At 47.2% G+C, this 27,937-nt stretch overlaps 1 long non-coding RNA gene across 1 annotated transcript in view; it reads right to left on the bottom strand.

Moving 5' to 3' along the window:
• Nucleotides 1-22,923: 22,923 nt before the first annotated feature.
• The window catches only part of LOC146829630 (uncharacterized), a 59,879-nt gene continuing 54,865 nt past the window's right edge, over nucleotides 22,924-27,937 (bottom strand). The window contains exon 3 of the long non-coding RNA XR_014962027.1: nucleotides 22,924-23,041. This is a non-coding gene — a long non-coding RNA (uncharacterized LOC146829630). The remainder of the gene's footprint in view (nucleotides 23,042-27,937) is intronic.

Consider the following 27,937-nt stretch of genomic DNA (forward strand, 5'->3'; position numbering starts at 1 on the left):
CTGGATTCAAGCAAGCCTGGCTGAAGACGGCTGAAATGCCAGAAACCGGTCCTAGGAAGCTTGTTTCCGGTCCAGGGAAGACATGGCTTGGCAGTTCGGGCTGGACTGTTACCATGAGGCACAGGGTCAGACTGATTTGCATATGGCCATGTCTGAACTGGGGTGGCAGAGTGGGCTAAAGAACGGTGATGGATTAAACCCAGATCAGTTGACTGGGGGTGAGTGCTTGCAATGTTCAACACTCCGTCCATCATTTCCTTTGGTTTTTGCTTTGTTCGCCATAAGTTGGCAGGGTATGCTCAGACGTGAGTCCCTTGCTCACTTTGCCACTGGATTCAAGCAAGCCTGGCTGAAGACGGCTGAAATGCCAGAAACCGGTCCTAGGAAGCTTGTTTCCGGTCCAGGGAAGACATGGCTTGGCAGTTCGGGCTGGACTGTTACCATGAGGCACAGGGTCAGACTGATTTGCATATGGCCATGTCTGAACTGGGGTGGCAGAGTGGGCTAAAGAACGGTGATGGATTAAACCCAGATCAGTTGACTGGGGGTGAGTGCTTGCAATGTTCAACACTCCGTCCATCATTTCCTTTGGTTTTTGCTTTGTTCGCCATAAGTTGGCAGGGTATGCTCAGACGTGAGTCCCTTGCTCACTTTGCCACTGGATTCAAGCAAGCCTGGCTGAAGACGGCTGAAATGCCAGAAACCGGTCCTAGGAAGCTTGTTTCCGGTCCAGGGAAGACATGGCTTGGCAGTTCGGGCTGGACTGTTACCATGAGGCACAGGGTCAGACTGATTTGCATATGGCCATGTCTGAACTGGGGTGGCAGAGTGGGCTAAAGAACGGTGATGGATTAAACCCAGATCAGTTGACTGGGGGTGAGTGCTTGCAATGTTCAACACTCCGTCCATCATTTCCTTTGGTTTTTGCCCAATATCCTAGTAGTCAACAGAGCCAAGTCTAAGTACTTAAACTTAACAAAGCACCTCACCTTGAAAAGAACCTCCAGGCCGTGGGTAATACAAAAGAAGAGGTTCTCCACAAGAATTACCTTTTGGAGACAATAGAAAGCCCAGGCAATTTAAAGGGAAACATTTAGGATTGGTTGTTAAAGAAGCACTCAGTATTTACCACTTTAAGACAGTGCCCATAGCTCTCTATGTGGCGTAGCTTTTGGGACCAGGATGGTGCATGATCATGTGGTCCCTGAGAACAACTTCTTGTGCAGTTTAGTGGAAGTGGACGGGACAGAAAAACCTGTCAAAAAATCCCATACTATTATTGCTATAACTGTTTATTATGTGCATCAATATGTATGATTGAGGAGGTTTTACTTTAGAGATAGAACAGCTTATGCTTCTAAAGTGCAATAGACATCTGTTGGTATGTATGCAGAAAAACTACAACTGTTTCTTCTTGGATTGCCTTTGCTGCTATGGCTTTCGCCTATTGCCACATATGCAATAGACAGAAACCTACAGGTATTATATGAATGTGTCTCAATCCACTGATTGCTCAATAGTAGTTAAATTGTGATAAGAACTGATGTAGGCAAAACATTAAACATTGCCATCTGTATTTTGTTGAAATCTATCAGTGCTCCCTTAACTGGTGGATATATTAATTGCTCTAAAATTACAGCCCTCAAAAATTCAAGAAAGAGTGAAGTAGAAGTAGAGAGAATCTATGATGAGCAAGAACGTAACTTCTCAATTTTGTCGTGTTGTTCTCTTCCCATTCCCCTTTAGCCCACCTGTCTGCTGATACCAGCGTGTTCCCATCATGCGGCGGAGAGTAGGCTGCAGTGGGAGTAGCGATGCGATTTGTTACCACCAAAGTTCACAGCTTCCACTCGAAGAACCCCACTAACTGTCAAGTAGGTATCGCCGGGGAACCTCCACCTTTTTTTGTTATACTTTAAGATCGCTAAGGAGTGCAACTCTGAGACCTCTGTACACCATGTCAAGCCTGGAATATTAACAATCTCAAAGATAGGATCACGTGGGGATAGTTCTAGAATTTACCAAGTAACATTCCACAGATGTTCTTTTGGGGCACAAGACACAACTTTTGGGCACCAATTTTAAGTTTCTGGGGAGGTATAGATACAATAGAATGTGTCATATGGCGATCATTAGAGGAGCAACAGGGGCACTAATCCTATTGCATGGACCCTTCCCACTAGTGGTATAGCGAGTTCACAGAGATAAGGTGGGGCAGTATCCTAGCAACGGGTAAGTTGGAAGCTTGTCTGTAGACATATATGAGTATTTGCTCCCCATCACACAAGACACATTGAGTGCTCTAATGGCTGAGTCGCTCTGTGGCCTAGACATATTGAGAGGAAGCTTCAAGACCCTGACCCATGCCTCCAAAGCCCTCCATAACCAAGGACCCCGCCTACATGAACCACCGCCTGCACTTCCACCAACCAAACAGGAATCTCCGCACTGCACACCTCACCCTCGCAGAGATATCACACATATGACACAGCCTTACCAGAGGACGAGCCTTCTCACACCTCGCCTCCAATGCCTGGAACAACATACCTCTCCACCCCCGCACTGCACCATCGCTGACTGCCTTCAGGAAGGGACTCAAGACCTGGTTGTTCCAATGAGACCAGCAGAAAGCGCTTGGATACTTCCTGGGGTGACATTCCGCACTCTACAAATATGACTTGATTGATTGAACGTGACCACAGATGGTGGCCTTGATACTTATCGTTCCTGATTTCCCATCTATTCTCTCTGCTTCTCTGGGATAATGTGTATATTTAGTGGGTCAGGTTCACTGACAGGAGATCATTTACTTTTTGTTTGGCTTTCATTATTTCTTCATTTCGGCCCTCAGTTTAGCTTTGGTTGTCGATATGTGTATTCTTCCCTGGCATATGTTCCTGACCATTCCCCAGTGGAATTATCGCTTGGTCGCGCTTGCGTTGGCATGCTAAGGATGCGGCATCTAAATGCTTGATTTGTTGATGAGGAATTTTCTGTTTTCCTGCAGGAGTAGGCAGGCATATTCCGTAAGTTAGATGCTGGCATGATCTCTCCCCTAAGTATGATACATATCCGCCAAGATTTCAGTTCAAGTAGGTGTGACATTTCCAAATGTTGGTGTGCTTATGTGTGACAGTGTAATGCATTATGTGTAACACTATGAGTGACACTTTATAAAGGAATAGAAAAAAATCAGTTATTTCAATGAAATAAGGTCAATATCAGTCATTGTAGAATATACTGCTTCAGACGTGGTCGTCGAACAGCCCTGAATGTATAGTAATATTATCTAAAAGCCGTAGTAGACCCAAGACAGGATGAAACAGTTATGTCATGGGCTTGGCACGTCCATATCACCCCCACTACAATTTCGCACATGCACCAACATACAAGTCGACACAGAATTTCGGTTATTAGAATTTGTTCTATTTACGTTTGCTTTTTTGCTAAATATAAGTGCTGTAAATATCAATTTTATTTTCAGCCAACACACTATACGTCAAATCAGAACAAAGCAAGAGAACCAACAAAGACTACAATTCCCAGAATACATTATGTCGTTAAGTGACTACTCCAACCCATGCTATTCATATTATTGTGACACCGTCAATGAATTCATTGTTAACAGCAAAGACGTTCTGCAGCTTAATTGAATGAGAGGTAGAGTAGGCCCTTCTGAGATTTGAACCTTCAATTTTCCACTTTGGGATGGTTCTTCAAAGTATGGGTTTAAACTAATGAGCTGCCTTATCATAAATGAACTTGATGGCATTATATCTCAAGCAGACTACTGTCACATCCAATCTCACTCAAGTAAAGAGCAGGGCATTGGGAAGAAGGCATGCATAGAGAGATTCACATGTGCTGCAAATTATGTAATGCTACTGCGTGGAATCAGCAATAAACCTTCATCGATACCAAATGGAGTTTAAATTGAATTGACTTTTTTAGGCATGCGATCAAAGCAAAGCTCTCATGTGACCCCCGCATCCTTTGAGACACCAGAAAGCCCAGAGCTTTTATGTGAAATCTCTTTAAGTTCCGGGACATGCAGTGTTATTTATTTGTCACATTTAAACGCATGGGTTTCCAAGGCGCGGCCTGCTAGTAATGTTGGGTGACAGGCTTATTTGGCTACGGTTCACTTATCCTGCCTCGAGAGCATGACTAGGCCTGGGCCAGAATTCCGTTCCGCTCGCGGAAATTGCGATAATAATTTGGCATTTTCACGTTCAGCGGAAAGCGCGAAAATGTAAAAATTTCCGCAATCCGCATCTTACCGGTAATTTTTTTCTTGCTCGCGCTGTAAAAAAATACATTCTCGCGTGCGTGCGATTGCCTTACCTGAATCCCCGCGTTCGCCGACAAGTTTTCCAAATCCGGTCGCGTTCTCCACGAGATGTTGGATTGTTGGTAGCCATTTGCACTGTCTCGCGACAGTTCGCACCCGCATTAACGTCATTTGTCACGCGATCACGTCATTTGTCGCGCGATCACGTCTTTCTTCTCGCGATCATGCACCGCGAGAGTATGAGAAGATTGAGATCTCGAACACGTCATTCTCCACCGCGAGCGAGAGTGTGAGGACGCGGGCACGTCATATCGAACGCGAGCGGGCGGGACAAGTGAAAACAAAATGGCCACGCCCGTGAGCAACCGCATGGGTAAGTTGGCGAGCCGCGATCACGCAAAAAATACCGCGAACAGGCGGGAAAAAAACTTCCGCGTCTTCGGGATATTTCCGGCATGCTTGCTGAGATCTTCAACATTTTCACGATAGTTTGCGAAAGCGAATTTCGCATATTCCGCCCACCCCTAAGCATGACCATGTTCCTGCAGTTTTGTGATAAAACAATAAGATTGAGCTTTTAACTTGGAACGATTTATGTAAAAACTACTCTGAACAAAATATGCAGCCACTGTGATATTCTCACATAACATGTATAAGAAAGGTGGAAAAGTGCAGGCAGTGTTGACAGCTACTGTTGGACGAATACTGCATGCAATGTGCTGGAAGTAAAACAATTTAATACACCTCATTTGAAACAAGCATTTGGCATAGCCAATAGTTTTCACCTTTAGGACCTTATAAGTGTTTAGCCATGCAACAGTTGATGTTGTTACATCAAGGATATTGTGCTGCATAACTAAATACCTATAAGGTCCCAAAGGCGAGACCTATTGGCTATGCCAATGCTTGTTTCAATTACTTACCAATAAAACATAGAGAATAAAAAGGCACTTGTAGCTCGATGACGCTGTGTCTACACAATGACATGGCCACTAAATCATAGCACCATTTTTTGTTTGTTTCTTTAGCCATGCTGTCGGCTAGGCCAATGCTTGTTTAGTTAACGAATGAAGACTCCGCTGCACAGCCATATTAGTTGAAAGAACAACAGTTGAGCAATTTACAGTAATACACATCTACCTGTAGACCACAATATATACACAATGAAATAGAAAGCAGACTTACCACTGCCTGTCAATCTGACTCCCAGTCTTATGCAGGGAGCATTTTCCTGTAAAAGCCACAAAGTAGTAAGAGAGCGCCTGCGAGACGAATGAACGTATGTAATACGCAAATTAAGAGTCTTGAGTTGTCTTACTGTACCAGCATTAGTTTTAAAAACTGAATTTGCACACAATGGTTTATTTTGCTTGTCTCGGACTTCCAGGTTATAGCACCAACACCAGATAGTCTGGTGGAACCGAGTAGGGTACCAAGGAACAGGTCAATTGGAAGATCTCAAGGAGTATACGGGCAGATGAAGGGATGCCTTCTAGTGTGGGGCGTCAGTTAGTAAGAGGAGATCAATGTGTAGGAGGTGTAAGCAAGTTGGACGTTGTGAGAGCTAAAGCTTGTAAAGAGTCAGAGTGCGCTGTTAGGCAGCGCTCGCCTAGAAATGCAGCAGAGTGCCGGTGTTACCTTTCTCCATAGCTGAACTGAAGGCTCCGGCTCCCCATGTGTTATTAACCAAAGGCAAAGTTGCTGAGGCTGCCACGAAAATGCAGACAAGACCATGAAACAAAAGCATCCCGGAGACTTAAAAATTTGCAAACATACGTGACAAGAATTTTCAATTCTATTAAGGAGAAGGAGGCGAGGATTATGCTTTATTAGAAATGCTCAGCAGCCAATTAGAAAACGTTAGATAAAAAAGAAACTACAGTACCCATGAACACCAGGGTAACACGTGACCAACCATAGAGACTACAATATAAAAGGTCGTGTAGATAGTGTTACATCCTCTTTCTTTGGTGAGGAAACAGTTCAAATTAAAACAGGAAGTCCAATTAAAACAATGAACGTCAGGGATAGGAAGACCATCAGCAACAGAAATAGTCCACTTCGAAAAACAAGGACTCGGCATCAGTAGATCACTGGAAACAGAAGACCATCGAAACAGGATAAACCAGATGGAACAGAAAAACCTCTACTTCGGGTCAGAACCTGAAAAGAGACATACAGCCGTAATACACATCCAGTAAATAGAATGAAGTCAAAAAATAGGGGGGGGGGTAGAGAAAACAAGGAATTGCACCAAACATGATTCATATGCAAAATAACAGTATAAATGCAGAACATGTGCAAACAATAACAACGGGTGGGATAATCCTCACCTCCTTGTCCTTAATAGAATTGAAAATTCTTGTCACGTATGTTTGCAAATTTTGAATTCTATGACAGGACAGGAGGCTCCGATTATGCTTGTTCAAAGCTGATCCACCACCACAGAAGCAATATGATCAATTGGTTTGTAAGAAAAGGTTTTGAACACTGAGTCAGAAGACCAATATTCGGCCTTCATGATGTCAAATAACATAACACCCATCGAGAATGCCTTAGAAGCCATAGCCCCACGTGCCGAATGAGCACCAAAAATGGAAACAGCTTCAGACATGAGCCATCTAACCCAGCGAGCCAAAGTAGCTGGGGTAACAGGGCTAAAAGGCTTCTGCAAAGCAATCAATACTTGACCATGCATATCTGAACGTAATGGAGCAGTACATACCTCATAATCCTTGACACATTGAACAACGCAAAGGTTGGGATGATTAGGAAAGGAAGGATAGGTAATCGAGGTAGTATTCGTTTTGGTGTGCTTGGAAAGAAGAAATGTGACACCCTCAGGTGTAAAAGTGCGACCTGCCAAGTCCAACGCCCAAACATCAGACAACCGCCTGTAAGAAACAAGGCATAACAACATAGTCAGTTTGGCTGACAGTTCCTTACGGGAAAGCAAAGAATTGGAAGGCCAGGCCTCCAGGAACTTCAAAACAATGGATACATCCCAAAGAGAGACATACTTAGGACATGGAGGATTCGACAGACGAATACCCTTAAGCAATTCGGCAATCAAAGGATGCTCACCCGCAGGTTTACCATCAATATGAAGATGAGCCGCTGAAATGGCAGAACGAAAGTTGTTGACAGTGCGATAAGCCAAACCGGAGGAAGCGAAAGAGGCTAGAAAATTAAAGATCAGGGAGACATCCGCTGAAGTGGGATCAACCTCTCGTTGAACACACCAGTCACACCATCGTTTCCATGATCCTCTGTTTCGTTTATGAGTATTGGGAGACCAGGCTTCACTGATAACCTTGGAAGCGTCACGTGAAAGGCCTGGCAGGGACCAGCGATCCCTGAAATTTGCCACGCTAGCAGAAGGAGATTGTCTGATAGAATCAGGGGATGCGGATTACCGAGGGGATCCAGCAAGAGATTCCACTTCTGGGGAGAAGGAGCGGCACTGCACAACACATCTCCAGGAGAACCGGGAACCACGCCTGAACCCTCCACAGAGGAGCAATCAGAATTAAGTCTGTTTGATAACGTTTTGTGCAAGCCAAGACCCTGGGAATCATCATAAAAGGGGGGAAAAGCGTAGCACAGAACCGATGGCCAAGTCTGTAGAAACGCATCCGTGGCCAGGGCTTTCGGATCCGGCCTCCAGCTGAAAAACAGAGGGAGCTAAGTGTTCAGGCGAGAGGCGAACAGGTCTAAGTGACACTGACCCCAGATCCAAAGGAGAGAACGGAAAATGAGAGGATGGAGCCACCAGTCGCTGAAGTCGCGAAGGCGGCGAGAGTTCCAGTCCACAATCTGATTGTGGCGACCGGGAAGATATTTGGCAATAACAGTGATCTTCTGTTGCAGACAAAAGTGCCCAAAAACTTTGGCGATCTCCGCCAAAATCTTGGATTTCGTTCCGCCTAACTTGTTGACATACCGGACTGCCGAAATATTGTCCATGCGGAGAAGAATGCAACAATTGGATCGAAGAGGAGAGAAACACCGGATCGCAAATGAACCCGCCAGGAGTTCCAGGCAATTTATATGGAGAGACAACTCCTGGGAGGACCACCGACCCTCGGTCGAGACGGGACCGCACTGGGCTCCCCAACCCCACAGACTGGCATCGAACTCTATCACCAGATCCGGAGATGAGCCGAACAGGGCTCGCCCATTCCAGGAATCCATGTGGTCTAACCACCATTGCATCTCCCTCCTCGCTTCCTCTGAAAGAGGAATTAGATCGGAATAGCGAAGTCCTTTCTGGAGATGGCGGATCTTCAAACGTTGAAGTGCCCTGTAATGCAGAGGACCCGGGAAAATCGCCTGAATGGAGGACGCCAACAGACCGACAACTCGTGCTAACGATCGCAACGACACAGTCTGTCTGGAAATAACCGAAGTCAATTCCCTCTTGATGTACCGAATCTTTTGATTGGGTAAGAGAAGTTAACACAAAAGAGAATTGACCTGGAAGCCCAGAAAATCTATCACCTGTGATGGAATCAAGACAGATTTCTGAGGATTCACCAGAAATCCCAGAGATTGTAAAAGGTCGATAGACCACTCCAGATGTGTCAAGACTTTGAGGGGACAGTCTGCCATGATTAGAATATCGTCCAGGTATATTATTAAACTAACACCCCGAGCGCGCAATCATTCCACGACGGGCCTCAGAAGTTTTGTGAAGCACCAAGGTGCTGACGAGAGGCCGAACGAGAGAACTTTGTACTCGTACCAATTCCCCTGCCAATGGAATTGCAGGAACCGACGATGTGGCTCGAAGATGGGAATCGACAAGTATGCATCTTTGAGGTCGAGGCGAACCATCCAATACCCCTTGCGAAGATCACGCAATAGATGAATCCCCTCCATCTTGAAGTGTCTGTAAACAACACCTCCGTTGAAGTCCTTCAGATTGAGAACCAGGCGGGAACCTCCCCCTTTCTTCTGTACCAGAAATATCATGCTGATGAACCCATGGGGATGGCGAACAGTTTGAATGATTGCCCCTTTTTGCAGAAGAGACTCGATCTCTGCCGAAATTAACTCTTGGTCTTGAAGAGAGAAAATTAGAGGACTGGGAGGGTGGGTTTGATGTTGGGGCTGATAAAACTCTATTTTGTAACCCTGAACAGTTTGCCGTTCCCAAGCATCTTTGGAGATTAGACGCCAATTGTGGAGAAAAAATCGGATTCTGTCCCCCAGAATCACATCGGAAACCGGAATCAAGCTCACCTGAAGTGTTGGAATCCTGGTAGCCACTTTGATTTCCGCCGGAACGTCCCTTTCGAATTTGTCCTCTCCCTTTGCGAGAGGGATAGAAGTGGGAACGGGAGTTGTCACCTGTATCTTGACCACCGCCCGTTTGGGACTGAAATCCCCTCTGGGAGATTTGTTGAGAGCCACGGCCGAACAAGCGTCCCCTATGTCGTCCGGCACTGGCAAAAACCGGACGAAGCACTCGCCGCAGCGAAGCTTGAGCTTTATCAAGGCCACTGAAAGTAGCCACAAATTTCGTAAGTTCCTTAAAGGCTGGCCGAACAACAGACCCTGAGCTACAGGACCGGACTCGGATGTGGAGAGCTCTGCCAATTTGGGATCTAATTTAAAGAGAATAGAGCGGCGACGCTCACTGGAAATTGCGCAGTTGGCATTACCCAACTGGCAAATAGCCATCTGAGACCACTCGATAAGCTCATCAGGGTCCACAAGGGCCGAACTCTTTGGCCAGAAACCCAAGATCTAAAATCTTCGTGAGTGGACCTAGCAAGTCCAGCAGTTTGTCCTGACAGGAGCGCCAGGATCTGTCAATTCCCTTCTTGGGATCCTTGGCGAATTTGTTGAGGTAGGAGACCATCGTGGGATCAATCTCCGGAGTGTCCGCTAAATGGTCAGCGAGATCCGGACGTGGACATTTGGATCGAAGGCGAGCCCTGACATCTTTCTCAAAGGGTTGTCGAATGTGAGCCTGTACATAGTCCGCCACAGCAGGGGAAGGAAGCCAAGAAGAGGTATGCGGATGATAGATGTCTGAAGGTTCGAAAGTAAGTACTGGAGGATGTGAAGGAGCATCAACATAATGCTCCTTACGCGACTTTTTACGTGGCGGTGGAACATCCTGATCAGAAGTTGAGGAATGAGTACCTTCAGTGTCCGTTAAAATGCCAGAGGATGCTGAAGCGGCCACCGAGTTCAAAGAGGAAGATTTAACCAAGGCTAGATTTTTTGCCAAATTTTTAAAATCTGACCTATGCGGATTAACGGGTGACTTAGAAGACGAACGGGAGGATGGCAACCAGCCCTGTTGTTTGGCGTATTGAGTCAAATGACGTTTTAAGGGATTGATGGCACAAGCAAGTACTTTATTAACTGAGTGTTGCACACCCTGGTCCAATGCCAATGCTAGTGTCGTCATCCTCATAATAGTAGTCATCTTCATCAAGATACTCATCCATAATGACACAATAATGTGACAGTAACGCCCACGAGATAACAATTTCAAGAATGCCAAAGGCACAATGCAGGGGGAGTGAATAACCCCACAGCAAGCCAGCAGGACAGGTAAAACCTGCACACACTGCAAATAATTAAATGTGGAGGGAGGGCTTGCTGTAAAAATATACACACTCTAGGCAGAGCCTATGCTTTGTTATACAGCCCAATGCTTTAAAAAAAGCAAAAGGTGTAATTGGGGCTGAGAATACGAGGCTGTGGGCAAGCGTTGTGGAAAACAACCTTCGGTATCAAAATCTCCGTGAGAAAACACGGAAGAATAATTCAAAATGGCCACCGCGCATGCGCGGTAACGGCCGCCTCAGTAAACAAGAAATAGGAGGTCGCGAGCATAGCGCGCGAGTCCTCCAGCCCTCATTCTCCCGCTCCACCTGAATATTTGAGAGACACGGGCGCAAAGCGCCCGAACACAGGGAGGTGAACACACGCTCCCTTCAACACCCGACACAGAAGCGGCGAACCTCGCAGAAACAAGCAACCGATACCTGCAAGGGGCGCGACTGTTACAACGCGTGCCAGCGCTAGTTAGCCATGTACATAAGGAATACAAAGAAGCATCGCGCAAACGTCAAAGCACAAGTAAATAAAGGTAAAGAAGCACTTAACTGGCTGCGGAGCAGCAAAGAAAGAGGATGTAGTCTCTATGGTTGGTCACGTGTTACCCTGGTGTTCATGGGTACTGTAGTTTCTTTTTTATCTAACGTTTTCAAATTGGCTGCTGAGCATTTCTAATAAAGCATAATCAGAGCCTCCTGTCCTGACATAGAATTCTGTGTGCGCAGCTTACAGATGCAGCAGCCGTGAGCTTGAGTCTTCACGTGACACCTCAGCCCGGAAGACAAGCGTGAGCGAGTGAGTCATAGACATAAAAGAAGGTCCAGTCCAACAGCCACCAGTACTGAAAGAAGAAAGCGCCACCAATGCTCTAAGTGACAAAAAATGATTGCAGAATCAACAAGTCGAGAGTAGGAGTTGGGGTACGGCGACGAGTTGTCACGGGGTCGTTTCTTTGAGGGATGAGTAATGGCGCGCGGTGAGGAGAGCAGCAGAGCGTTTCCTTGTGTGTTATCTAATATAGACTCGGCTTGCTAAAGAAATGATTGATAAAGCAGAAGCGTGATAGCAAAACTGGTCTACTTAACTGGCCAAAAAACAGACAGCATATTGAGATATTTTAGTGGGTAAAAATAGTGATCAGATGTTATCAGGTGGTCCTCTCTCTTTCCTCTCTTTTTTCTTTCTTTCTTCTCCTATCCTTTCCCTCTTTCCTTTCCCTCTATCCTTTTTGATAAAAAAAATAAAAAAAATGACTCTTCTTTTTAAATAGTATTTTCACTCTACTACCTATTCAGGAGTTTTTTATATTTCATTATGGTATATTATGCTTTGTTTTTTATTTCCTGTTTTTAGCAGTATTTAAGATTACTGTTTATACTGTTTATAACCTTTTCTATGTAGAATTCGCCTATTGTATCGTCTTCATTTATATATGCTGACGTGCTTTCAACTTATTTGCTCCTACTGGCTTACTATGTTTATGTAATCCTGTTATTTCTGTCTTCAATAAAAATTATTTAACTAAAAAAAAAAAAAAGATGTTATCAGGTGTGTTGGTCCAATTAGAATTAACCAAGGCTACTACTCCAAAAAATGCACTTATATGCAAATTAAAAATCCAAGCATAACAAGGTGATAAATATCCTGGTGACATGGAGGCTTTTGTTGATCTTAAAAGTAATGCACCTGCAGTATAGATCTGTACTTGTCAACCTGTTAGCTTTCAAACGAGGGCGAGGCTAGAAGTTGGAAGTTGTTGATTCCAGCAAAATGAAAGAAGAATAACAAGCCTAGTCAAGCACTCGTGCCTGTGCTGGCATCCACGAGAGCGAGCAGCGGCGCGCAGGCCATCTGTTTTCAATTTGCACGTGTGCCGCTGCTCGCTCCCGCAAGTTAGATGTCAGCACAAGCACGAGTGCTTGAAAAGAGCTGACCAATTTGTAAAGGTCATCTCCTAGAGCAGCGCATGCGCATTGCCTAGGCGAGACCTAAACACTGGGATCTCCCTGTCTTTATAGGGTACAAATTCTCCAAATTGCAGTTATGTCTCCCGCACTGTGAAAGATCTTTCCCAAGAAAATCCCTATGTTTAAATTAGATGAAAACGTAGGTTTAGCATTGTCATGCAGGCAAAATTATACACACTACAATGTGATTATATGGGTGTGACACTTAATATACCTAAATGGACCACAACTAATGCAGTACATTTGACAACAAAATGGGAGAATACTTTCTATTTCAGTTCTTCATTAAGGTGATGTTCTTTTTCCGGTGTAGGTTTCCGTCTTTTAATTATTTAGCTAAATACAGCAGGGCCTTTTGAACGAGGTTTGAATGCAGCACCTGCCTACTGTTTGGAACCACACCACCAGAGATGCATGTGCAAAAAAGCAGCTCTGCTCACCCGTGATGGACCCTTGGTGTGTGCTTCTGCAAGTTACGTTCTAGGGTTAATTACACAGAGAAGGCTCGGGGATACTTGCAGGTACTCTAAGCACCCCATCCCAAAAACTTTACCTTCTTAAGCCCCTTCCACACCTCAAAGGCAGACACAACTTTGTTTTACAGTGCCCTTTCTTCCTGCAGGGCTGACTATTATCTACAAGGAATCTATCAAATGCACAACATCGGCAGAAAACGCCATCACATTCATGGAACACCTGCTTCTGAAGAGTGCTATGGCTCAAGGGTCGTTTTGGTCCTTAAGGTGAAAGTTAGGGTCAGCAAGGACAAAGTAAGCTCTGGAGTCACTGGTGAGTGGTGCGATGAAGTCGGTTGGTATAGTGAGGTTGGTAAAGATGGCTTGTGGTCCATGTGGTTGGTAGAGGAGGATTCCGTTCAGGATGAAGTTTTGGGAGATTTGTAGCAAGGCGTGCATAGTGATCCAACAAGGCACACCCCTTCACAGATTGGCTGAGAGGTATAGAGCACTGCTCACAGATTGAGGAAGTGACTTAACTAGCAAAAGATTGTCTGCCGGGCACTGAAATAAATAGGGCCTATTACTTTGCTACCTGTAGAAATATGTCTTGTTGGAACATTCATTTCATTATACAAATACCTTATATCTTCCATCACAGGTTGCACATCTTGATTAGCCAGTCCTCCCATTTATGGCTATAGAATATGCACTGCGTGATATACTTTGTTTTTAAAATCAATAAGAAAGATGGTTATAAAAAAATAAAATGGAACCCATGGCTTTTCTATTGGCCACCTCCAAATAGGAAGTGGTGTTTGCAGTCAGTCAGTTCTGGAAACAGGCAGAGGATCATAAAACAAGTGTGGCTGAGTTGTCAAAGTCATGTGACAGCGTGTAAAAGACATTCATCGTATTACTTTGTTGATTTATTGCATCCCTATTTATATTTTGTGCTTATAAGTGTCCTCTGAAATTCACTACTCTTGTACAAAAGTAACTATTGTAATTTTATTGGCAGCATAATACCACCTGTGTTAATATGATCAATTCTTACTAGAACTTACTTTCAGTGCACTGCTCCACTTCCTTGGTCATGTTCATATTTTACGATATACTCCTGGTAAAATGTAATTAGTATCCTAATCTCATTATTTCCAAACTAAGGGGCATATCAACAAGGGCTTTATCTCTGCTTTTTTGACTTTAAAAGCCAAAAAAGCAGAGATAAAACTAGCGCCCTATCAACAACAGGGTGCTAACACGCAAATTTGCATGTTAGCACCCTTTTACTCTACGCTTCCCCTTGCATCTCTAATGAGATGCAAAGGGGGCGTTCCAGAGTAAAATAATAGAAGAAATGTCGCCAAGCGACATTTCTCCTATTATCAAGAATGTCGCTAACCCTGTTAGAGACAAAAAAAGCAGCGCTAACCGCGGTTAACGCTGCTTTTTTACGTCTGGTATTTTTCTGACTTAGCCATGCTATCCTATGTAAGGTGGATATCATGGCTAAGTTTGCCTGTCTCTATCAACAAGGTAACGTGAGATTATCGCTGGGTTTCCAGTGATAATCTCACGTTAGCCTGTTAGCGTGAGGATTTTTATCGCTATTGAGATAAGCGTTGCTAATAGCACGCTATCTCAGCGATAAAAATTCACGCTAGCCGGCGATAATTATCCTAGCGCTAAGTGCGCTTAGAGATAATTATCGCCCGTTGTTGTTGATATGTCCCTAAGCTTTACTGTTAATGTCTCCTTTTTGCACTGTACAGTGATTTGACTCCCTGTGACACTTCTCCTGTCTTGTGGTCTCCTGTGTTTCATGTACAGAGTAAGTGCTTCTAAAGTTGATATAGTATCTCTCTAACTTGTTTATGAAGAATCACAAAATTTGACTTTGGGAACTCCGGTGTGGTCTTGTTTGCATGAATCCCAATACTTTTTCTTACCCAGTATACCCTACAGACATCAAACATTGACTGAAAACATGGAATTTCCTCAAATGTCTATGAGAGATAGATCCAGAATATGTGAGGATCAACATAAAATCTATTATATGTTACTCTCGTACTTTTCCCAATGAAAATGATAGCCCACGTGTGTGGTTGTGTGTATTGCCCGGGAGAGAAAGGCCTAAAAAAACATTGTGGAAATTTCCAGATTTTCCCTTTGAATTTCAACCATTCTGGAGATGTATGTAGCAGCAGTATTTGGGACCAGGGCTGACCGGCAACTTAGAATATCTACCAACCCCAGAGATTTCTGAAAACTAGACACCTGGGGAAGTTTAGGGAGATATGGCTTGTGTGAAACCCACTAATGTTTCTTATCCAGAATGCCCAGCAAACATTAAACCTTGGTGAAAAAAACATGAATGTCCTCACATTTCTCTGTCACAACGTTTTGTAATATGCAGGATCAGCAAAGTCCTTCCATGCAGTGTTCTCACATTTCAATAAAAATGGTATCCTGCTTATGTAGATGACTTATTACTTGAAGAAGCAAAGACACCAAAATGTAATGGGGAAAGAGCAAGCTTTTTTCTCGGAATATCAAACATTCCAGGGACGTGAAGAGGTGCAGTATTTTGTCCCAGGTTCAGCTAACACCCAGGAAAATCTACCAACACAGACATTTCTGAATTCTAGGCATGGCATGTTTAAATCCCACTACCTTTTGTTATCCAGGTACATTTTAAGGAGTTTGCAGGAGTCGACAAAACTTATACTCCCCAGCATTCCTACTTTTCTCCTAATATAATGGCACCTCTTTTGCGTGGTTAAACCTATCGCAGAGGATAGGAAGGGCCAACTGATAAAAATACAATGTGGAAACATCAAGATTTTACCTTTAAATTTTAATCATTTTTGGGGATGTAGATCGCTGCTGTATATGTCCTAACCTTTGTGTGCGGAGTCTCCACGGTCATAAGTATACCACTACTGTTCTAGATAAATTAATTTTACTACTGTATATATCAATAGCGTTTTTAAAAAAGTACAAAAATCTTTTTATGTTTTAATTTATTTATTACTGTGCACTTTAATGGTCGTATGACCAAATAAAGTTAAACTGAAACCGAAACTATACTACTAAAATACTTTTGTGGATTGCAAACAAACGCAAACGTGAAAGTTTACCATTGTGAATCAAGCTATCATTCAGGATTACAGAGAGCACATTTGAGGGTGTCTATTGTTTACAGCTAGGAGAAAGTATCTTAAGAGATTGCATACTGGTGGTATGATCTGAGCGTTGTTATAATAGTTTTTTTCCAGCGTGAGGTAGGAGAAGGGTTGGTAGTGCTTTTGATCAGGTGTTCATGCTATGGAAGGCTTTTTTAAACTGATGAATCACAAAGGTGCCGATTCCGATCCGTTAAAAATATTTTGCGTACGACCTGTATCCGTATTTTTTTACGTACGAGTCGTACAAGTACCGTACAAACGGCCAAGTACGATTCGTACGTGAAAAATAACTACGAATAGCGTCGGGAAAAGTGTACGAGAGGGCGTCGGAAAGTTTTTACGTCCGAATATCGTCGGGAAAAGTGTATGAGAGTGAGCCGGACATTTTTACGTGCAAATCGTAAAACACAAGTCCGAGCGCGCAAGTACGATCCCGACCGTCCGTCCGAATACACAATTGCGCGTAAAATGGCCCGTACGGAGCCAATGCAGTAGCACACATGTACACGGGTAAACTTATGCCCGTGTACGAGCCGAACAGCCCCCCACCCCCCAATATGTTAGCACTGTACACCACCCTGTCCGCACTGTTCCCCAGCCCCGCAACTGTACGCGCCGTACCCCCATGTGCGCGCCGTACCCCCCATGTACGTGCCTTACCCCCCTGTCCGCACTGTACCCCAGCCCCGCACCTGTACGTGCCATACCCCCATGTACGCGCCTTCCGCCATGTACGCGCCGTACCCCCGTATGTATGCGCCGTACCTCTGCATGTTCGTGCCGTACTCCAGGCCCTCACCTGCACGCGCTGTACCCCCCCATGTACACGCCTTACCCCCGCATGAATGCACCGTACCTCCGCATGTACGCGCCGTACCCCAGGCCCGCACCTGTATGCGCCGTACCCCCCCATGTACGCGCCTTACCCCCACATGAACACGCCGTACCTCCGCATGTACGCGCCGAACCCCAGGCCCGCACCTGTACGCGCCGTACCCCCCTATGTACGTGCCTTACCCCCGCATGTACACGCCGTACCTCCGCATGTACGCGCCTTACCCCAGGCCCGCACGTGTACGCATTGTACCCCCACCGCATGTACGCGCCGCACTCCAACACCGTACCCCAGCACCCTCACCCAGCATCGCGTATGTACGGACCGTACCTACCCGAAAAGGACTCTTACAGAACCAGGACACTGTAAAACAGCACAAGGAGGGTCAATTCGACTCGCACAACACCACAAAACACGTCTACATGACAAAATACATCTCAATGACTGACCTGGCACATCCAAACAGGCAAACAGAGGCCCTAAATCACAACCACCTCTTATAACACACCCACCAAAATTCAAACACAGCCACACCCAAAAATGGACCAATAAAAGGGGCCCACACACACAACCCATGAGCCTTTGCAACAGACCCACTGCTGCCAGACCCCACAGAGACACAATCTACATTACTGATACCTTCACTACACCTTCACTCACACACCTTCACACAACCTCCTTCACAAACATCCCCCTCTTCACATTCACACACACACCGTCACATTCACACCCACACACACACAACCATCCACACCCACACCCACACCATGCCCACAGACAAGAATCCAAAGTTCACAACGGCGGAGCTGGACCTCCTTGTCAACGAAGTCATCAGAGTCGAGACACAGCTGTTTGGAACATTGGTCAGACAGACCAGCATAGCTGAAAAATCTGCCATGTGGCAGAGGATTGTCGGTATGGTGAATGCTGTTGCGCCCATCCGAAGGACCAGGCATGAATGCCAAGCCAGGTGGTACGATCTGCGCAGGGCGGTCAAGAGGAAAATGAACGAAGGATATGCCCAGAGTAACATCACTGGAGGTGGGCCGCTCCGCAGACCCGTACACTACCATCCCTGGGAGGAGAAGGTGATGGCCCTGCTACCGCCGGTGGGAGTACACAGAGTCGAAGGAGTCGCAGAGCCTGGTGAGTACACAAACAACTTACGTAACATGGGGGCAATGGGGTCCACACCACATATACACCAAATGCACGCAACTTCCCCCAAGCACTCACCGCACACAACCACACTCAAAAACCACGCTCATGCCACTAACGTCTCCATGCACCCCTCACAAATCAAGGCAAGGCCATGTCCAAGGCTACAACCACTACAAACACAAGACTGGATGTCCGGGAGGCTGGGCCCCACACAACACATTGTGAAAATGAGGCGCAGACACCAATGCCCTCAGCCCATATGGCATAGGTACATACCCATGTACAATGCACAGGGAATGGCAAAGTACTGACAAGGTAGCTGACACTTGGACCTGCTGTATGCAGCACAAGGCCCTCCTGGGACCACTGTACACTCAAACACCAACTCCCCAAGCACAGGTATCTAGCACAGGAACTCACACTCACTGTCATGCCAGCATGCACCATGAGGGGACAGACACATCACCTGGGAGACCCGATGACAACTCACACTACACACAACAGCAGGCCTGGTCACACCCCCCCCCCCCCTAACACAAGCACACACCCCCGGGTCAGGCAACGGATTTACACACTCCCACAATGGACATGTGACACAACAAGACCAATCCATAGCCAAACAAGCATCATAGCCAACAATCTACAGGTCAAACACTCAGGAGAACATCCCAATCTGTCCCCCGCAACATACCCATCCCCAAGTGGACATTGAGAGGAATGCTAGGCACATCCAACTACCTGGAGGAACTGTGTCAACTTGAATATGTATGAAACATAGATGTCGCATGAAACACCATTAACATTGTCTCTCTCTCACACACAGGGCAACGTCGTCGATCTCCCCCAACACTGGGGGGAAGAATCACAGTCCCAGGCTCCGCATGAAGATGATCCCACCGGCAGCGACGACTCTCACCACTCCGTGGATGACCCCGACAAACCTGGACCCTCTGGTGCCCAAGCCCCTGCAGCACCTGCGTCAGGTACATCTGTGCCAACCACCCCCCCCATTCCTGCCACATCCCAGGACACACCCAGGAGCCCTGCTCGCACTGAACAACAGAGCCAGTCTGACCAGGAGGGACAAGGTTCTCCGGGCACCCAGGAGGAGGCAGGCAACCCTGCAAATGCCATCCCTTTGGGGTCCCGTAGACCCGATGTGCCCACAAGGGCAGGGTAGGCTCAAGTGGGCAGGGGTGGTGGGAGTGGAGGCAGGCGAAGGCGCAAACTTGACCAGCCAGCTCAGGACATCGGTATGTCACACATATGCAACATCCTGGACACATACCGGCGTGACACCAGAGGCATCAACCAGGTCGTGTCGAGACTCTCAGAGATGCAGGGGACCCTCGATGAGATAAAGAACCGGCAGGTCGAGCATCATGCCAGTCATCAACAACACCAAGGACGGATGGAGGCAAGACTGGCTGAGCTCCTGGCGGTGCACAGGGACATGAGCCAATCACTCTGTCAGATCGCCCAAAGCATGGGCAACCCTCCCTGTGCCACCAGGCGTAGACCAGCACCAGACACAGGGAGGGAGGAGGAGGAGGAGGAGGATTCGTCTGACGGAGCGTCCCAAACATCGTCAAGGCCTGCATCTGAGGGTCCCCGGAGGAAGGTGGGTCGTCCACGGAAAAGACCGTGAGAGTCAGCGGACCATCCACATCTCCCAGGTCACCTGGCCTGGCACCTGGCCCTCTGGTGCAATAGCAGCACCTCATCCAATGACATTCTCTGCCACATGGACTTGCTGGTCACAGTCTGACCAATGATGACCAACAATGTGCCCTGGACTCTGATGACTTCCAATGCCAAGGATACCATCTACCCCTGTGAACTTTGGATTCTATTCCCCCGGTAGAGCACCTAATTTCATCTACCAAAACACGTACCCCACCGCAAATAAATATATTACTTTGGTCATGAGACGTTCCTGTCATTTTGCATTATTCAACAACATATGTGTGTGGAAATGTCAAACTATGCCTGAGTGTTGAACTAACTCCAGCCATCCATACCCTGGGGTCAGAGTCTGGTACAGGACACACATGGGTCACAAGGTATCATTCAATGTAGGCATGGAGCACAACACTCACCTGTGATGGCCTCTGGCTGCTGAGGGGGGGCTTGCTTAACTGTGCGGACAGACCTATTTGGGAGATTATCATCAAGGCGTAGAGGTCATGGCTCATGTGGAGGTTCCCGTGGAGGGAGTCCCAGGTATGTGTGGCCAGGTGGGAGAACAATGTCCTGTATGCTGGAGTACGGTGGATGTGAAGAACGGTGGCCAGGGCAAGGTTGGATGCATGGAGATGGCCCAACGGGATCTAGGATGACAGACGTACAAGGTTGGTTTGGGGTCGGGGTTGTGGACTGCCTCCTGAGTGTGGGTGGGGAGTGTGGAGGTCATCCTGCAGCAGACAGTGATCCATTGCAGCTATCTATGGTGGACGGTGAGGTGGCTGGGGCGCAGGGTGTTGAAGCTGAGGTGTGCAGATGCACCCTGGATGTGGACAAGTTTCCTGGGAGTTTGGATGTACTTGCTCCGTAGAGGGCAGGGCAGTATTTGACACGGATGTTGTCATGGACCTGGGGGATGGTCTGTCTTTTCTTGGAGTGGATCTATCTGTGGATCATGTGCATAATGCAGAGGGCGTTGCAGCATGAGGTACAGATGCTGTAGACTAGCATGGCAAATGTGAGCAAGCCAAACATGATGCACACTATCTTGTGTGTGTGGCCACTGGGTGCTTGTGCAGGGCTCTTGCGGGTGGGACACAAGCACTTGACCCAGCTGGAAGGGGACAATCCTCAGATGATCACCTCAGTCCTGTACAAGTCCAGCCTCAGGTGGCTCGTGTTCAGCCATTCATCAATGGATCTCATGCATACTTGAATGATGGAACTGCCAATGTCTGTGTCTTTGTTGAGGGTGAGGAGCACCTGGCTGTCAATGGCATACGAGCTGATGATGAGGTGCAGTACGCATGTGATGGTGGAGAGGGGGGTCCTGGACACCCTGTAGATTGACATGCTGAGAGATGATACCTGTGCCATGTCCCAGATGATGACACCATACTACATGCTGAAACCTTGAGTCCCACTCCCATGCCCTTGCTGGGGTACAGAGCCGGTGGGGAGTATTAGGGACGTGACCTGGTTGGTGTGACAGGGCCTGGAAGGTGGGGCAGCGCAGTTTAGGCAGTTGGAGTTGCACACTCAGCATGCAAAGGTGTTGTGTGTGTGCCCAGGGTATGTCTGACAGCAGGCGTTAGATGTGCGGATGGACATAGCTAGGAGTGTGGCTGCTACATCAGACTGTAGTGTGATGTGGGTTATGCAAGGAGAGGATGGTGGTGCAATGTGCACCTTGCATGTGCTGATGGTCCAGCCTTTGGCACCGCGTGGTGGCAACAGTGGCATAGACAAGCTGAGGACAGCCAAATGAATGGGTGGAGGGAGGAAGTGAGGAGCATCTTGGAGGCGTGTGTGTTGCCAAATCTGGATACTCTGTGGGCCCTTGCTGCTGGGGCCGCAGCAGCAGGCGGCATCTCCTTGCAAAATGCCAGAATTTGCACACAAAGACTAGGATGTCAGAAGGACAACTGCAACAGGCGCGTTTGTAAAGTAAGGAGTGTCCAGTGTCACATGGCACACCCAGAGACAATGCATGCACAATCACCAAAGAAGCATGACACCGGATCAGGAAACTGAAGGCCGACCTGCGCACAGGAGACACACCCTCAGCAGGTGTTGATGGCCCATTGTGTGGACCAACATGCCAAAAAACATACACGACCATGTACTTCATGCCCAATAGGGAGCCTAATCCATGAGCAACTGCATGCATGTTGCTAAACTACACATGGACTCCTATGCATAATCTCCCACAACTATGCCAGATATGCCGCATGCAAAGTGGCAAGAGACCTGCATTGACAGAGATGAGGCACCTTGGAGTGTGACGAACAGCTTTATTACTCAGCCTCACACTAAGGGAAATGCATCAATTGGAACAGACTCACAGGTCATTTGGCTGACCATGTGTGATCTACACTGGACACCCCCTTCAACACACAGATGTAGTAAATCCTACTGAGCTGGCACACAAGTGAAGGGGTTGAGCCTAACACCCCTTGCTGCACACGGAGAGTCTGCAATTCCCCATTGAGCCTCATATGGGGATGTCCCACACTATGTCCACCATTAGCATCCCGTATGTTCCTGAGGGACGTTATACACACATTGATGCCTTCATCAGAATCCACAAACCATTACAGATGACTGTCAGGAAGGGTGACTATCAATTCATGGGAGCCATGCAACACGTCATGTGCCCCATGGTGAGTCGACATGTATGCATGGTAACACAACATGCACAGGAGCAGTCCCCACATATCACAAACACGTACCACCCACAAAATGCCTTGCTGCACTCCTTACCCAAAATGACTTTTCACCATGTCTGTGCATGTAACTCTGATCCAGCACACGTTGCAATACTCATGAGGAATAGCAGGAGGGCAATGATGACATGAGCAGACGACAGCCGCAAGAACCTGGGGAGGACAGACACACAACAAGTCAGCGAAGAGCTAGTAATCTGCAGACATGTACTCTACAGGAATGATGTTGTCGCCATGCCCTTAATTAATTTTTTGTCCCAGCTAAAAATTGTGGAATGAGGGCATGCCTATCACTATAGTTGGGGTACCGTAGGCCCTAGTGATACGGCCAGTACTCACGCGTGTATGGCCCGTACACGCGTGAGTACGGCCCGTATCACTGTAGTGATGGTGCCCTAGGGGTACGTGTGAAACGCGCCATACCTGTGTGGGGATTTAAGAATTACAATGGGGACACATGAGGGACAAGTATTAGGGCCTAAATGCATGCTGGTTGTCATGGATACCGAGTTTCAAGTTTAAAATTTAACATCATGTGGTCTGGAAAAAGCAGTTGGCCCCATTATACATTGTTGCAAAGTGGTTGTTGACTTGACATGATGCTGCAAATTCGAAAGATGCGAAGGCTGTCACTGGTGTATGTTTAAAAGGATTGGAGGAAACGTAGGTTGCAAATGAGTCTGACCAATCACTCTGTACTCCTGTAAATGGAATAGGCCAGCAAGGCAGATATAAGGCAGGCAGAACCCATGAGAGGGCACTTGCCTGCACAACATGTCAGTCGATACCACTGCTGCTGTATTGTCTCCCTCTGGCACCATGTCAAGGACTGTGGAGAGGGCCCAGCCATTCACCCAGGAGGAGAACGAGGCCCTGCTGGATGTGATCCTCCCACGGTACCCCATGCTGTATGGCCGACCAGGGGAGCAGGTGAGTGCTGACTCCACTACCTTTGCCTGTGCACCTTTGTTGTGTCTGTCACTTCTGGCATTGTGTCCAGGTGTGACAGACATGCAATGTTGGTTGGAGTGGGTCAGGGGGGGGGGGGTGGCTTATGTCTCTCATGCAGGGCTTGATGTAGTTCATGTGTGCACACCTCACTTGCATTGTGCTTACTGTGACATTCACTGCATAGTGCATGGCACATTCAGCCAGCCTAATCCTCTTGGGCATTCTTGTTCTATTGTCGTGCGGTGAGTCAGTGGTCACCCCGGTGTGACAGGTGACTGCACCCACAGATGTGTGTGAAAGTTGAGTGGAGCTGTGGTGAGAGTGGTGAGAGTGTCCAAATGATGTGTACGCCCCCTGGACATTGATGTGTGTGAATGTTTCTTGTCATGTGGGTGAGTGTCTATGTGGAGTGTTGCACCACAGCTGCATGGAGGAGGCAACTGCTCAATCCAGCTGATGTGAGAAGTAAGCCGTGCTGTGTGTCTGACTTGCTGAGCTAGCCCCACACCTGTGACCCCCCCCCTGGCAAGTGGCACATGTGCAGAGTGAGGTTTGCATCCGCTGTTGCCAATGGCAGGTGATTGATGTGTGCCTGTGTGTGTCTGTGTACTCTGCTGAGGTTTCGTCAGTGGCCTGGGGCATGTGACTCCTTTGCGGTGCTGTCCATCAGCCTTGTGTTGCTTGGGATGCACAGTGTGTGCCATGATCAGGGATTGTTTCACACTCCTCATGCCACCTGTGTACTTACTATGCCATGTAGTGCATTGGTGCGTCCACAGTGGAAAAAGTCCCTATGACTAAGGTGCTATTACTTGCCAGCATACTATGCCCTGTTCAACAAATCAAAGATGTTCAAATGTGTGTCTCTGTGACATGGTGCAGGTGTAGTGATGTTGTCCCACTTTGTCATCCACACAGGTAACCGCCTACCACAAGGGGAAGATCTGGAAGGATGCCGTCAAGGCCGTGCAATCGGTGGAAGGTCGCAGTCGGCGCCCGCCGCAAGTGAGGAAGAGATGGCAGGACATCCGGTGCTGGACCCGGAGGATCGCCCGGGTCATGCTGAAGGAGGAGGCTCCTCGCAAGCATGGCGGGCGCCGGCGCCTGACCCACCAGATGAAGCGTGTCCTGGCGGTGGTCTTTCCTGACCTGGATAGGCAGATACAGGAGTTACAGCAGCAGGAAGGGGGTAGGTACATGTGTGTTTGTTGTGTGTCGCCAGCTTTTGTAGCTGCTCAGTCGCCTGGATACACTGCCAGGGTATATATGTGCAGTGCATATCCTGTTCCCCCAAGTCAACCTGTGCTGTTCTTCCTCCCTTCCCCTCCTTGACATGTGTTACCTGGTCTGTGTGTTATCACTATTGCACATGGTCATCTAGGCTGCCAGTTAATCAAGGTGCACACTGCTTTCAGCATCATGTGTGGGGGTGGTCTGCCTGTGCCCTGTCCTGTTCAGTCATTTGGGGGTGGATAATTGTTGGCACTGATGCTGAGTCTCAACATAGGAGTGTGAGGTTTCAAATGAACAGACTTGCAGCATGCATTACCAATGTTGTGGCCTCAGACATGATGTCCATGAGTGGGATATATGCATTGTGCCGGGACGGTTGCTCCTGTTACAGTCAGCTCATTCCAGGACCATGGAGCAGTGTGCCCACTACAGTCCCCTGACACAGCCTGCCCTCCTACTCATGTGTGTCATCCAACACTGTGCACATTCACTGTGGGTTCAGCATGGTTCTGCCTCTGTGGCATTGTTCCCTGGCCTAGGTAGTATTTTTCACATGTGTGATACATTTGTCCACTGGACAGGGATACACCAGATTGCTTGTGCATACTCACACTGGGCAGTGCCTGTGTGGCTATTCACAACAATCTGTTGATGTTTGTTTGTGACCAATATGTTTTGGCAGCCCTACAAGGTGATGTCGTGTTAATGAAGCTAGTTTTCAAGCACAGTTATTGTAACCCTGAATAAGAGGTGTCACTTCTTGATCGGTATCAGTCACATTGACTCAGGTATGGGTGGGTGTGTGCGGGAGGGGCGTACATGTTCAACCCTGATGTTTCATTGGCAGTCCTGACTTGTGTGTGATGATTCGCAGTATAGAAAGTCATCGTGCAGTGCCCCCGTGATGTTGGCCAGTGCTTAATGTTCGTGCTTCGTAGCCTGTGTCAGATTTTGACAATCATGTATCCTGCTTGTACATTTTTGGCACCTGTGTGTGGTTCAGATGCTACACAGTTGTGACTTTGTGTGCTGACATCTGTGGGTACATTCTGGCTTGCCATGATGGGGAACCCACAGTACAGCTAGGCTTTTTTGCTAAACAATTGCAGGCCCATTATCTTATGCATTGTCCTGGGTGTGAACATGTGTGCCACTCCAGATGACAGTCAGTAGTTCATATGTGTAGCCAACTGTGTGATCAGGTGACGGATAGCCATGTGACAAATGACATTATTCAAGTTGTTACTCAGAGAAAATGTCCATTGGCACTCACTACACCTGTCAACATGTCTCAATGTTTCATATGCTTGACCTTGTTGTTTTGTTGTGAAGGACAATGATGTGCCTGCATGACAGATGTCTCCCAAGGAAGTGCACAAGACACCACCTTTACACTTTCCAGGGACACGCTGGCACATTTTAAAGTAAGGCAGAGTTTGAACAAAACTTGTTTGGAGTTCATACATATACACGTTCCCACAGTGTGGTAGGATTTGGGTTAGTCCTTGGTTGTTGCTGATACGAACTTACGAGTGTCAAGTCATCCAGACCACCCTCGTGCCATGTATATGTACTTACTGATACGCCATTTCTGCCTAACAGTGGCTGATTTGAATGAGTCTGGCAGCGCAGACAATGACTGTGTACATGTAGGGCCCGATTCACAGAACAAACTTAAGACAAAATCCTAAACTTAGTACCATTTTGGTATTCACAGAATGCACTTACTACTTCTGGTATTCACAGAATGAACTTATTACTTTTGCGATTCACAGAATAAACTTACTACTTTTGCTATTCACAGAATGGATTTACGACTCTGGCCACTGTCCGGAAGCCCCGCCTCCGGCCCGGAAGCCCCGCCTCCGGCCCAGAAGCCCCGCCTCCGGCCCGGAAGCTCCGCCTCCGGCCCGGAAGCTCCGCCTCCGGCCCGGAATTTCCGGCCCGAGTGCGGACGTAAAGTTAGGAGTCGTAAATCCATTCTGTGAATAGCAAAAGTAGTAAGTTTATTCTGTGAATCGCAAAAGTAGTAAGTTCATTCTGTGAATACCAGAAGTAGTAAGTGCATTCTGTGAATACCAAAATGGTACTAAGTTTAGGATTTTGTCTTAAGTTTGTTCTGTGAATCGGGCCAGTAGTTTGGGGTGCACCACTTCTGCTATACAGACACATGTGTGTTGTGTTCACAGAGTGCCAAATTCACACATTCTAGACATGTCCAATGGGTAAAGGGTTGTGATTCTCCAGGAGTCACAATGTATTTCTTTGGGGTTTCACAAGTACTCACAGGTCTCTGAGTGTGGGGACACCTTCTGCATTGGCATGTGGTATTTGGCCTTGGGTGCGACAATACTGTTTGGTTCACAGTGAACAAGAGGTGGTATGCCTTCATAGTCTTGCTGTGCTCAACTGATCCCAGACACTAGCTTCTCATGATCTTGTGATTTCAAGTTATTTGCTGTTGTGTCCTAATTTTCATTGTTTCCAAGTGGCATGGTGGGTCAACCAACTGGGGAGTGCAGGGCTTACATATGTGGGGAGTATTCTAGATGTTACTCATGATGCCTTTCCTGATATGCACTGTTGCCTATTTTGTTTGGACTCATGTGTCAGATGCATACAGGTGACTGATTTTTTCGTGTCTCTTCACCTTGCCCACAGCATCATCGGAGGACACCGAGGGAGACACCGGCACGGACGTGGAAGAGGGATCGAGCAGTGGTGCCACCACTGCTGAGGAGTCGGCGGACTCAAGTGGCACCGAGGTCAAGGGGAGTGAGGCGGAGGACCTGCCCAGTACCAACACTGACTACGAGGCTGACGGGTCCGAGGCTGAACTCCCTGAGGGGGCGGAGGCTGCTCCAA

Source organism: Triturus cristatus, chromosome 5_2, assembly GCF_964204655.1.
Source record: "Triturus cristatus chromosome 5_2, aTriCri1.1, whole genome shotgun sequence".
In the NCBI taxonomy this organism is placed as follows: Eukaryota; Metazoa; Chordata; class Amphibia; order Caudata; family Salamandridae; genus Triturus; species Triturus cristatus.